The sequence below is a fragment of the Emys orbicularis genome, chromosome 4 (assembly GCF_028017835.1).
Source record: "Emys orbicularis isolate rEmyOrb1 chromosome 4, rEmyOrb1.hap1, whole genome shotgun sequence".
In the NCBI taxonomy this organism is placed as follows: domain Eukaryota; kingdom Metazoa; phylum Chordata; order Testudines; family Emydidae; genus Emys; species Emys orbicularis.
Window position 1 is genome coordinate 116938871 of NC_088686.1, and position 10709 is coordinate 116949579.

A 10709-nucleotide genomic window follows, 5' to 3' on the forward strand; every position below is an offset into this window, starting at 1 on the left:
GAGAGGGGGGAGTGTGTGCGGAGAGCGAGCGAGACAGAAGGAGTGGGGGTTCTTCTCATTGATGTCTAGCGCATCCCCTGAAATTTCCGAATTGATCATATGTGGTCTCAAAAAGTTATCATGATACAGACAGACAAAGAGAAATGCCATTGAGTTGTGTGTTAGGCCTTTTACTTCACTTGGCCGATTAACTTCTATAATTGGTAATTTTATCTTCATTAATAGCTGCCAATTATTGGTTACTTGTTAGTCACTATTGGCTGCCAGCTGTTGGTTATTTAGTACCCACCATTAGCTGTCAGATTATTTCATAGTGACAGTGTGGAGAAATGGAAAATAAAAGTTTTGCTGAAAAATGGAAAACTGACAAAATCAGAATCTTTTCATGAAAATTTCCATTTTCAAAGAACAGCCAAATGTTAGTATCTCTTGGGTGTCTCTCTTCACATTTTTAGGGAGCTATCATTGTTTCTCAGGTTTCAATCTTCAGTTTTCCGTCTTTGTCACCTGTGGGGGGATCTTTTGTTCAAGATGGAAAAAAAATTCCTTGTCTCTCTCTCGCTGCATCGCAGATGTTCGTTCATGTTGCGAAGGAGGTCGGAGAGACCTGCAGTCTGCCCCCAATCCAGGTGAGTCCTCGTTTCCCATCAACCCAATGCTGGTTCCACCCCCCACTCCCATCACCCCCACCTGATTCTTATTATTCATTGTCTCTATTGCCAGAGCACCTCAGACCCCCCCTTCCTAGACCAGAACCCCATTGTGCCAGGTGCTGGTCAAACCCCGAACAAACAGCCAGTCCCTGCTCCCATTATTCTACCTCCACGCTCACGTCATGCTCAGGATCTCGATGTCGGTGGCGGGGTTCGGCAGCAGCCTCCAGCTCTGGTCTCCTCTCTGTGCTCCCAGCCCCAGTGTGACCCTCCTCCTGCGCTCTCTGTTGCAGGGTCTGGACCTGTTGGTGCGAGATTGGCAGCTCTCCGAAGCCTACGGCGCAGAAGAGGGACAGGAGTATCTCAAAGACATATCACAGAAAAGGACCTAGGGGTCACAGTGGACGAGAAGCTGGATATGAGTCAACAGTGTGCTCTTGTTGCCAAGAAGGCTAACGGCATTTTGGGCTGTATAAGTAGGGGCATTGCCAGCAGATCGAGGGACGTGATCGTTCCCCTTTATTCGACATTGGTGAGGCCTCATCTGGAGTACTGTGTCCAGTTTTGGGCCCCACACTACAAGAAGGATGTGGAAAAATTGGAAAGAGTCCAGCAGCGGGCAACAAAAATGATTAGGGGTCTGGAGCGCATGACTTATGAGGAGAGGCTGAGGGAACTGGGATTGTTTAGTCTCCAGAAGAGAAGAGTGAGGGGGGATTTGATAGCAGCCTTCAACTAGCAGAAGGGGGGTTCCAAAGAGGATGGAACTCGGCTGTTCTCAATGGTGGCAGATGACAGAACAAGGAGCAATGGTCTCAAGTTGCAGTGGGGGAGGTCTAGGTTGGATATTAGGAAACACTATTTCACTAGGAGGGTGGTGAAGCACTGGAATGCGTTACCTAGGGAGGTGGTGGAGTCTCCTTCCTTGGAGGTTTTTAAGGCCCGGCTTGACAAAGCCCTGGCTGGGATGATTTAGTTGGGAATTGGTCCTGCTTTGAGCAGGGGGTTGGACTAGATGACCTCCTGAGGTCCCTTCCAACCCTGATATTCTATGATTCTATGAAGTGCCTAGGCAAGTCTCCCCAGGTATAAGGAGTCGAGTCCTTCACGCTGTCTGGACTGATTTCCAAGAGATCCCTCAGCCTGAGGTTCGTGTTTCTGAAGTTCATGATTCTCAGCTAGGACAGGACCGTCTTCACGGCTCTTCTCCCTGCAGACGGACACGAAGGCGTCACCACCCAGGATGGCGTCACAGCTCAGCGCCAGCTGCACCTTGGCCTCCTCTATGTCTCCGTTCCCAAGATTTAGGCCTCAAGGCTTCACCCCCCTGAGGAAGAATCTCCCCATGCGCCCAGTCACAGACCAGGGAAATAGCTATAGTCCCAGCGGTGATTCCTCCTGCAGCTGGGCCTGGGCCTGGCCCTGCCATGCTCACCTCCGGGAGCTGAGGCCAGTGTGTGAATACAGGGACAGACACCAGCCTTTTCCAAACGCCAGCTCCGTTCATCTCAACGGAGGGGCCCAAAGCCTAAGAAGCAAAGGGATCTAACCCACCCAACCGTTCACACCCCTCTGTCTCAGCTAACACTTAGGGAGGCTTCCCTTACCCAGACCCCACTCCCCACTCCCGGGGCTGGGTGTCCCACACCGAGATGTAGGTGGTGCAACCTCATGGTCAGAGCAGGAGTCTGGCCTAGTGGTCAAAGCAGAGCTGGAGGGCAGAAGCGGAGGTGCGGTCGGGAGGCCAACCAAGGGTCAGAGCCAGGGGTTCAAGGCAGGCAGGGCATAGGGCTGGAGCAAAGCAGCCAAGGTGTGGAGCCGGGGCTGTACAGGAAGCAGGTCTGACAAAGCTAATACATGAAGTGTTTGTAAAACAGTCCTGGCACCTTCCACATCCTTCACAGGTGGACAATACACAGGGGATGGGCAGGCGCTCGGGCGCAGCGGGTGTATGGAGATGGAGACGCTGGATGGAAGAACCAGGGGAATGTGGAGGGCCCTGACTGACTTCCTCATCGGCCGAGTCAGCCCGTGGTCAGGGATGGAATGGGCCATGGAGACCCAGCTCCTGTTTCCCGTATCTGGACCGTATCTGCAGGAACTTTGTTGGGAGATGTCTCTGGAGCCTCAGGTCTGCTCCCCTCCACTGATGCGGCAGGTCCTGGTGTCTCGGCTCTGCTCTCCAGTGTTGAGGCAGAGTCTGGAGTTGCCCCATCTAAGGATCCAGAAGAGAAACCTGCTCAGATGCCTTCGATCAGCGGTTCTCAAACTGTGGGTCAGGACCCCAAAGTGGGTCACAACCCCATTTTAATGGGGTCACCAGGGCTGGTGTTAGACTTGCTGGGCCCAGAGCCCAAAGCCAAAGCCCCAGCCCCACCTCCTTGGGTAGCGGGACCAGAGGTGAAAGTAAGCCGGTATGGCCCGGAACGGCGTACCAGCAAGAGCCAGTACGCCGTGCCGGACCAGACTGACTGGTGATTTAAAGGGCCCGAGGCTCCCTGCAGTGGCCAGAGCCCTGGGCCCTTTAAATCACCTCCTAAGCCCCGCTGGCAGAGCCCTGGGGTAGCGGCGGCAGGGCTCCGGCCGCTGCGGGGAGCCCCTGGCCCTTTAAAGCGCCGCCCGAGCCCCGCTGCCGGAGCCCTGGGGTAGCGGCGGCAGGGCTCCCATAGTGATTTAAAGGGCCTGGAGCTCCGCTGTGGTAGCGGTCGGAGCCCTGGGCCCTTTAAATCACCCCGAGCCCTGAGGCTCCCAGCCGCCTCTGCAGCTGGGAGCTCAGGGGGTGATTTAAAGGGCCCGGGGAATTTAAAGGCCCCGCCTCTTCCGGTTGAGGCCACGCCCCCTGCACAGGACTCCGGAGTACCGGTAAGTCCTTTAAGTTACTTTCACCCCTGAGCGGGACCCAGTCTTCAGTATTAGCCCTGCGTGGCAGGGCTCGGATTAGAGGTCCCCCTGCTGGGGCTAAAGCCCTTGAGCTTCGGCTTTTCCCCCTCCCATACCCTGACCGAGGTGGCAAGGCCCAGGCTTTGGTCCCCGCTCCTGGGATCGTGAAGTAATTTTTGTTGTCAGAAGGGGGTCACAGTGCAATGAAGTTTGAGAACCCCTGACCTAGACCTTCCCAGTGCCCCTGTGTCCTCAGTGTCTGTCTCCCACAGCCCCATGTTAGGTGGGGTGAGGGTGCAGGACTGACAGATGGAGCATGAACCAAGGCAGAGCCATGGAATGGGAGTTGTGTTTGCAGCCCAGACACCAGGGTGATGGAAGCCCGGGACACACACAACAGGTTGCATTCCATTCACTACAGATGGTATAAACTTTTATACAGGGTAAGCTCATGTTGTTCGCCCTCTTTCTCAAAGTAAAGAGAGAGATGCACAGCTGCTTGCCCCTCCCCCCCAGGTAACAATGATCTACACTGGGTTTATTAACAAACAAAAGTGATTTTGTTTAGTATAAAAGGTAGGATTTAAGTGGTCATAAGAGATAGGAGCCAGAACAAAGCAGGTTACTAAGCAGAAATAAGCAGAACATGCAAACGAAACTAGATTCACTAAAAACTGGTTACAAATAATAAGTTCTCGCCCTAGATGTGGTTCTAATAATCTTTGCGCAGACTGGACACCTTTCCAGCCTGGGTCCAGCCCTTCCTCCTGGTCAGCCTTAGACGTTTCCAGCAGTCATCTTGGGTGGGGTCCCCAGGGAGAACTGGCCACCTGGATGATCTCACTCCTCACCCTTAAATAGGATTGGCATCAGGCGGGAGTCCACTGTTTCAATTTGACCCCTTCCCAGCTCCTCATGGAAAAGTACATGGTTTAAGATGGATTCCAGTATCAGGTGACATGGTCACATGACTCTGCAAGACCCCTGATAGCCCCTTCCCATGGGCTTACAGGAAAAACAAGTCCAGTTTACAGTTCATTGGCAAGAAAACAATGGGCCATCAAGATCCTGAAGTACCTTTAATGGCCCTCACTTAGCATGACTACATTGATTCCTCCTGTCTTCAACACTGGGCTGGACTCTTCCTAAGGGCCATTGACTGGGGGGGAAGCGGGTGGCTCAGTGGTAGGGGTTTTGGGAGCCCCAATTGTACCAGGCGCTGCACAGACAAGAGATAGTCCCAGTGCCAAAGAGCTCACAGTGTAAACAGACAAGTTTTATCTTCCCCATTTTGTACATGGGGAAACTGAGCCCCAGAGACATGCAGTGACTTGTCCAATCACATGAAGCATCTATGGCAGACCCAGGCATAGAACCCAGGAGTCCTGGCTCTCAGCCCTGCACTCGGGTGACAAGATCTGCTCAATTCTTCCTGCATTTCACCAGCATTCTCCTATCATTCCTACAAACCTAGCCCGGAGCCTTGAAAACTGTCCATCCCCGGGACAGTATACATTCCACACATACCCTGGATCATTCCCAGAGGCGCAGTGGGGCCTGGGAGCCAGGACTCCTGGGTTCTGTGCTTGACTCTGGAGACTTTGGGATTGTCACCTCAATCTGGCTGCTCAGCGGGGTGGAGAATGTCACACAGGTCCCTCTCTCTTTTAGTCTGCAGAAGAGAAGAACGAGAGGGGATTTGATAGCTGCTTTCAACTACCTGAAGGGGGGTTCCAAAGAGGATGGATCTCGGCTCTTCTCAGTGGTGGCAGATGACAGAACAAGGAGCAATGGTCTCAAGTTGCAGTGAGAGAGGTCTAGGTTGGATATTAGGAAACACTATTTCACTAGGAGGGTGGTGAAGCACTGGAATGGGTTACCTAGGGAGGTGGTGGAATCTCCTTCCTTAGAGGTTTTTTAGGTACGGCTTGACAAAGCCCTGGCTGGGACCATTTAGTTGGGGTTGGTCCTGCTTTGAGCAGGGGGTTGGACTAGATGACCTCCTGAGGTCCCTTCCAACCCTGATATCCTATGATTCTCCTCTCAGGGGCTCGGACTCCAATCCAGCCCCAGGGCAGGGGACTGGCTGACTCTGGGGTGTGGAGAATGGGACATTGGGCATTTCCCCTCTAGAATGTGACAGCTCCAACAGTGTGTCAGCTGTTTATGAAGTGTTGCCAATTGCAGTTCACACCTTTGGGCTAAGCAGAGATCAGGACCGGCCCATTCCTGGCTGTGACATTTGACATTGAATCAAGTTAAGAAGTTCCTTTGTGTACGAATAACAACCCCAGAGATTGACTGTAGTCATGAGCGGCCTTTGCACCTTATCTATCTATCCCCATTCACCCCATCTATCTATCTATCTATCTATCTATCTATCTATCCCCATACACCCTTCTCTATCTATCTATCTATCTATCTACCCCCATACACCCTTCTCTATCTATCTATCTACCCCCATACACCCTTCTCTATCTATCTATCCCCATACACCCTTCTCTATCTATCTATCTATCCCCACACACCCTTCTCTATCTATCTATCTATCCCCACACACCCTTCTCTATCTACCCCCATACACCCTTCTCTATCTATCTATCTATCCCCACACACCCTTCTCTATCTATCTATCTATCTATCCCCACACACCCTTCTCTATCTACCCCCATACACCCTTCTCTATCTATCTACCCACCCCCAAAAACCCTTCTCTATCTATCTATCTATCTATCTATCCCCATACACCCTTCTCTATCTATCTATCTATCTATCTATCTATCTACCCCCATACACCCTTCTCTATCTATCTATCTACCCACCCCCATACACCCTTCTCTATCTATCTATCTACCCACCCCCATACACCCTTCTCTATCTATCTATCTATCCCCATACACCCTTCTCTATCTATCTATCTATCTATCTATCTATCCCCATACACCCTTCTCTATCTATCTATCTATCCCCATACACCCTTCTCTATCTATCTATCTATCTATCCCCATACACCCTTCTCTATCTATCTATCTATCTATCTATCTATCCCCATACACCCTTCTCTATCTATCTATCTATCCCCATACACCCTTCTCTATCTATCTATCTATCTATCCCCATACACCCTTCTCTATCTATCTATCTATCCCCATACACCCTTCTCTATCTATCTATCTATCTATCTATCTATCTATCCCCATACACCCTTCTCTATCTATCTATCTATCTATCCCCATACACCCTTCTCTATCTATCTATCTATCTATCCCCATACACCCTTCTCTATCTATCTATCTATCTACCCCCATACACCCTTCTCTATCTATCTATCTATCTACCCCCATACACCCTTCTCTATCTATCTATCCCCACACACCCTTCTCTATCTATCTATCTATCTATCCCCACACACCCTTCTCTATCTATCTATCTACCCCCATACACCCTTCTCTATCTATCTATCTACCCCCCCCATACACCCTTCTCTATCTATCTATCCCCATACACCCTTCTCTATCTATCTATCTATCTATCTATCTATCCCCATACACCCTTCTCTATCTATCTATCCCCATACACCCTTCTCTATCTATCTATCTATCTATCTATCTATCTATCTATCTATCCCCATACACCCTTCTCTATCTATCTATCTATCTATCTATCCCCATACACCCTTCTCTATCTATCTATCTATCTACCCCCATACACCCTTCTCTATCTATCTATCTATCTACCCCCATACACCCTTCTCTATCTATCTATCCCCTCACACCCTTCTCTATCTATCTATCTATCTACCCCCATACACCCTTCTCTATCTATCTATCTACCCACCCCCAAACACCCTTCTCTATCTATCTATCTATTCCCATACACCCTTCTCTATCTATCTATCTATTCCCATACACCCTTCTCTATCTATCTATCTACCCCCATACACCCTTCTCTATCTATCTATCTATCTACCCCCATACACCCTTCTCTATCTATCTACCCCCATACACCCTTCTCTATCTATCTATCTATCTATCTATCCCCACACACCCTTCTCTATCTATCTATCTATCTACCCCCATACACCCTTCTCTATCTATCTACCCCCCCCATACACCCTTCTCTATCTATCTATCTACCCCCATACACCCTTCTCTATCTATCTATCCCCATACACCCTTCTCTATCTATCTATCTATCTACCTATCCCCATACACCCTTCTCTATCTACCCCCATACACCCTTCTCTATCTATCTATCTACCCCCATACACCCTTCTCTATCTATCTATCCCCTCACACCCTTCTCTATCTATCTATCTACCCCCATACACCCTTCTCTATCTATCTATCTACCCACCCCCAAACACCCTTCTCTATCTATCTATCTATTCCCATACACCCTTCTCTATCTATCTATCTTTTCCCATACACCCTTCTCTATCTATCTATCTACCCCCATACACCCTTCTCTATCTATCTATCTATCCCCATACACCCTTCTGTATCTATCTATCTATCTATCAATCTATCTATCCCCATACACCCTTCTCTATCTATCTATCTATCTACCCCCATACACCCTTCTCTATCTATCTATCTATCTACCCCCATACACCCTTCTCTATCTATCTATCTACCCCCATACACCCTTCTCTATCTATCTACCCCCATACACCCTTCTCTATCTATCTATCTATCTATCCCCACACACCCTTCTCTATCTATCTATCTATCTACCCCCATACACCCTTCTCTATCTATCTATCTACCCCCCCCATACACCCTTCTCTATCTATCTATCTACCCCCATACACCCTTCTCTATCTATCTATCTATCCCCATACACCCTTCTCTATCTATCTATCTATCTATCTATCTATCTATCCCCATACACCCTTCTCTATCTATCTATCTATCTATCTATCTATCCCCATACACCCTTCTCTATCTATCCCCATACACCCTTCTCTATCTATCTATCTATCCCCATACACCCTTCTCTATCTATCTATCTATCTATCTATCCCCATACACCCTTCTCTATCTATCTATCTATCTATCCCCATACACCCTTCTCTATCTATCTATCTATCTATCTATCCCCATACACCCTTCTCTATCTATCTATCTATCTATCTATCTACCCCCATACACCCTTCTCTATCTATCTACCCCCATACACCCTTCTCTATCTATCTATCTACCCCCATACACCCTTCTCTATCTATCTATCTATCTATCTACCCCCATACACCCTTCTCTATCTATCTATCTATCTATCTACCCCCATACACCCTTCTCTATCTATCTATCTATCTACCCCCATACACCCTTCTCTATCTATCTATCTATCTACCCCCATACACCCTTCTCTATCTATCTATCTATCTACCCCCATACACCCTTCTCTATCTATCTATCTACCCCCATACACCCTTCTCTATCTATCTATCTATCTATCTACCCCCATACACCCTTCTCTATCTATCTATCTATCTACCCCCATACACCCTTCTCTATCTATCTATCTACCCCCATACACCCTTCTCTATCTATCTATCTATCTATCTATCTACCCCCATACACCCTTCTCTATCTATCTATCTATCTACCCCCATACACCCTTCTCTATCTATCTATCTATCTACCCCCATACACCCTTCTCTATCTATCTATCTATCTACCCCCATACACCCTTCTCTATCTCTCTATCTACCCCCATACACCCTTCTCTATCTCTCTATCTACCCCCATACACCCTTCTCTATCTATCTATCTACCCCCATACACCCTTCTCTATCTATCTATCTATCTACCCCCATACACCCTTCTCTATCTATCTATCTATCCCCATACACCCTTCTCTATCTATCTATCTACCCCCATACACCCTTCTCTATCTATCTATCTATCTATCTATCTATCTATCCCCATACACCCTTCTCTATCTATCTATCTATCTATCCCCATACACCCTTCTCTATCTATCTATCTATCTATCTATCTACCCCCATACACCCTTCTCTATCTATCTATCTATCTACCCCCATACACCCTTCTCTATCTATCTATCTACCCCCATACACCCTTCTCTATCTATCTATCTAACTATCTATCTACCCCCATACACCCTTCTCTATCTATCTATCTATCTACCCCCATACACCCTTCTCTATCTATCTATCTATCTATCTATCTACCCCCATACACCCTTCTCTATCTATCTATCTATCTACCCCCATACACCCTTCTCTATCTATCTACCCCCATACACCCTTCTCTATCTATCTATCTACCCCCCCCATACACCCTTCTCTATCTATCTATCCCCATACACCCTTCTCTATCTATCTATCTACCCCCATACACCCTTCTCTATCTATCTATCTACCCCCCCCATACACCCTTCTCTATCTATCTATCTATCCCCATACACCCTTCTCTATCTATCTATCTATCCCCATACACCCTTCTCTATCTATCTATCTATCTATCCCCATACACCCTTCTCTATCTACCCCCATACACCCTTCTCTATCTATCTATCTACCCCCATACACCCTAATCTATCTATCTATCCCCTCACACCCTTCTCTATCTATCTATCTATCTACCCCCATACACCCTTCTCTATCTATCTATCTACCCACCCCCAAACACCCTTCTCTATCTATCTATCTATTCCCATACACCCTTCTCTATCTATCTATCTATCTATCCCCATACACCCTTCTCTATCTATCTATCTACCCCCATACACCCTTCTCTATCTATCTATCTATCTATCCCCATACACCCTTCTCTATCTATCTATCTATCTATCTATCCCCATACACCCTTCTCTATCTATCTATCTATCTACCCCCATACACCCTTCTCTATCTATCTATCTATCTACCCCCATACACCCTTCTCTATCTATCTATCTATCTACCCCCATACACCCTTCTCTATCTATCTATCTACCCCCATACACCCTTCTCTATCTATCTATCTATCTATCCCCACACACCCTTCTCTATCTATCTATCTATCTACCCCCATACACCCTTCTCTATCTATCTATCTACCCCCCCATACACCCTTCTCTATCTATCTATCTACCCCCATACACCCTTCTCTATCTATCTATCTATCTATCCCCATACACCCTTCTCTATCTATCTATCTATCTATC

At 47.9% G+C, this 10709-nt stretch overlaps 1 long non-coding RNA gene across 1 annotated transcript; it reads right to left on the bottom strand.

Annotated features, from left to right (window-relative positions):
* Positions 1 to 852: 852 nt before the first annotated feature.
* Positions 853 to 5193, bottom strand: LOC135877576 (uncharacterized). Its single transcript, XR_010561372.1, has 4 exons — positions 5061 to 5193; positions 2540 to 2868; positions 1553 to 1863; positions 853 to 987 (listed from the first exon to the last, which is right to left on the bottom strand). It is a non-coding gene; the product is annotated as an uncharacterized LOC135877576 (long non-coding RNA).
* Between the last annotated feature and the right edge of the window lie 5516 nt (positions 5194 to 10709).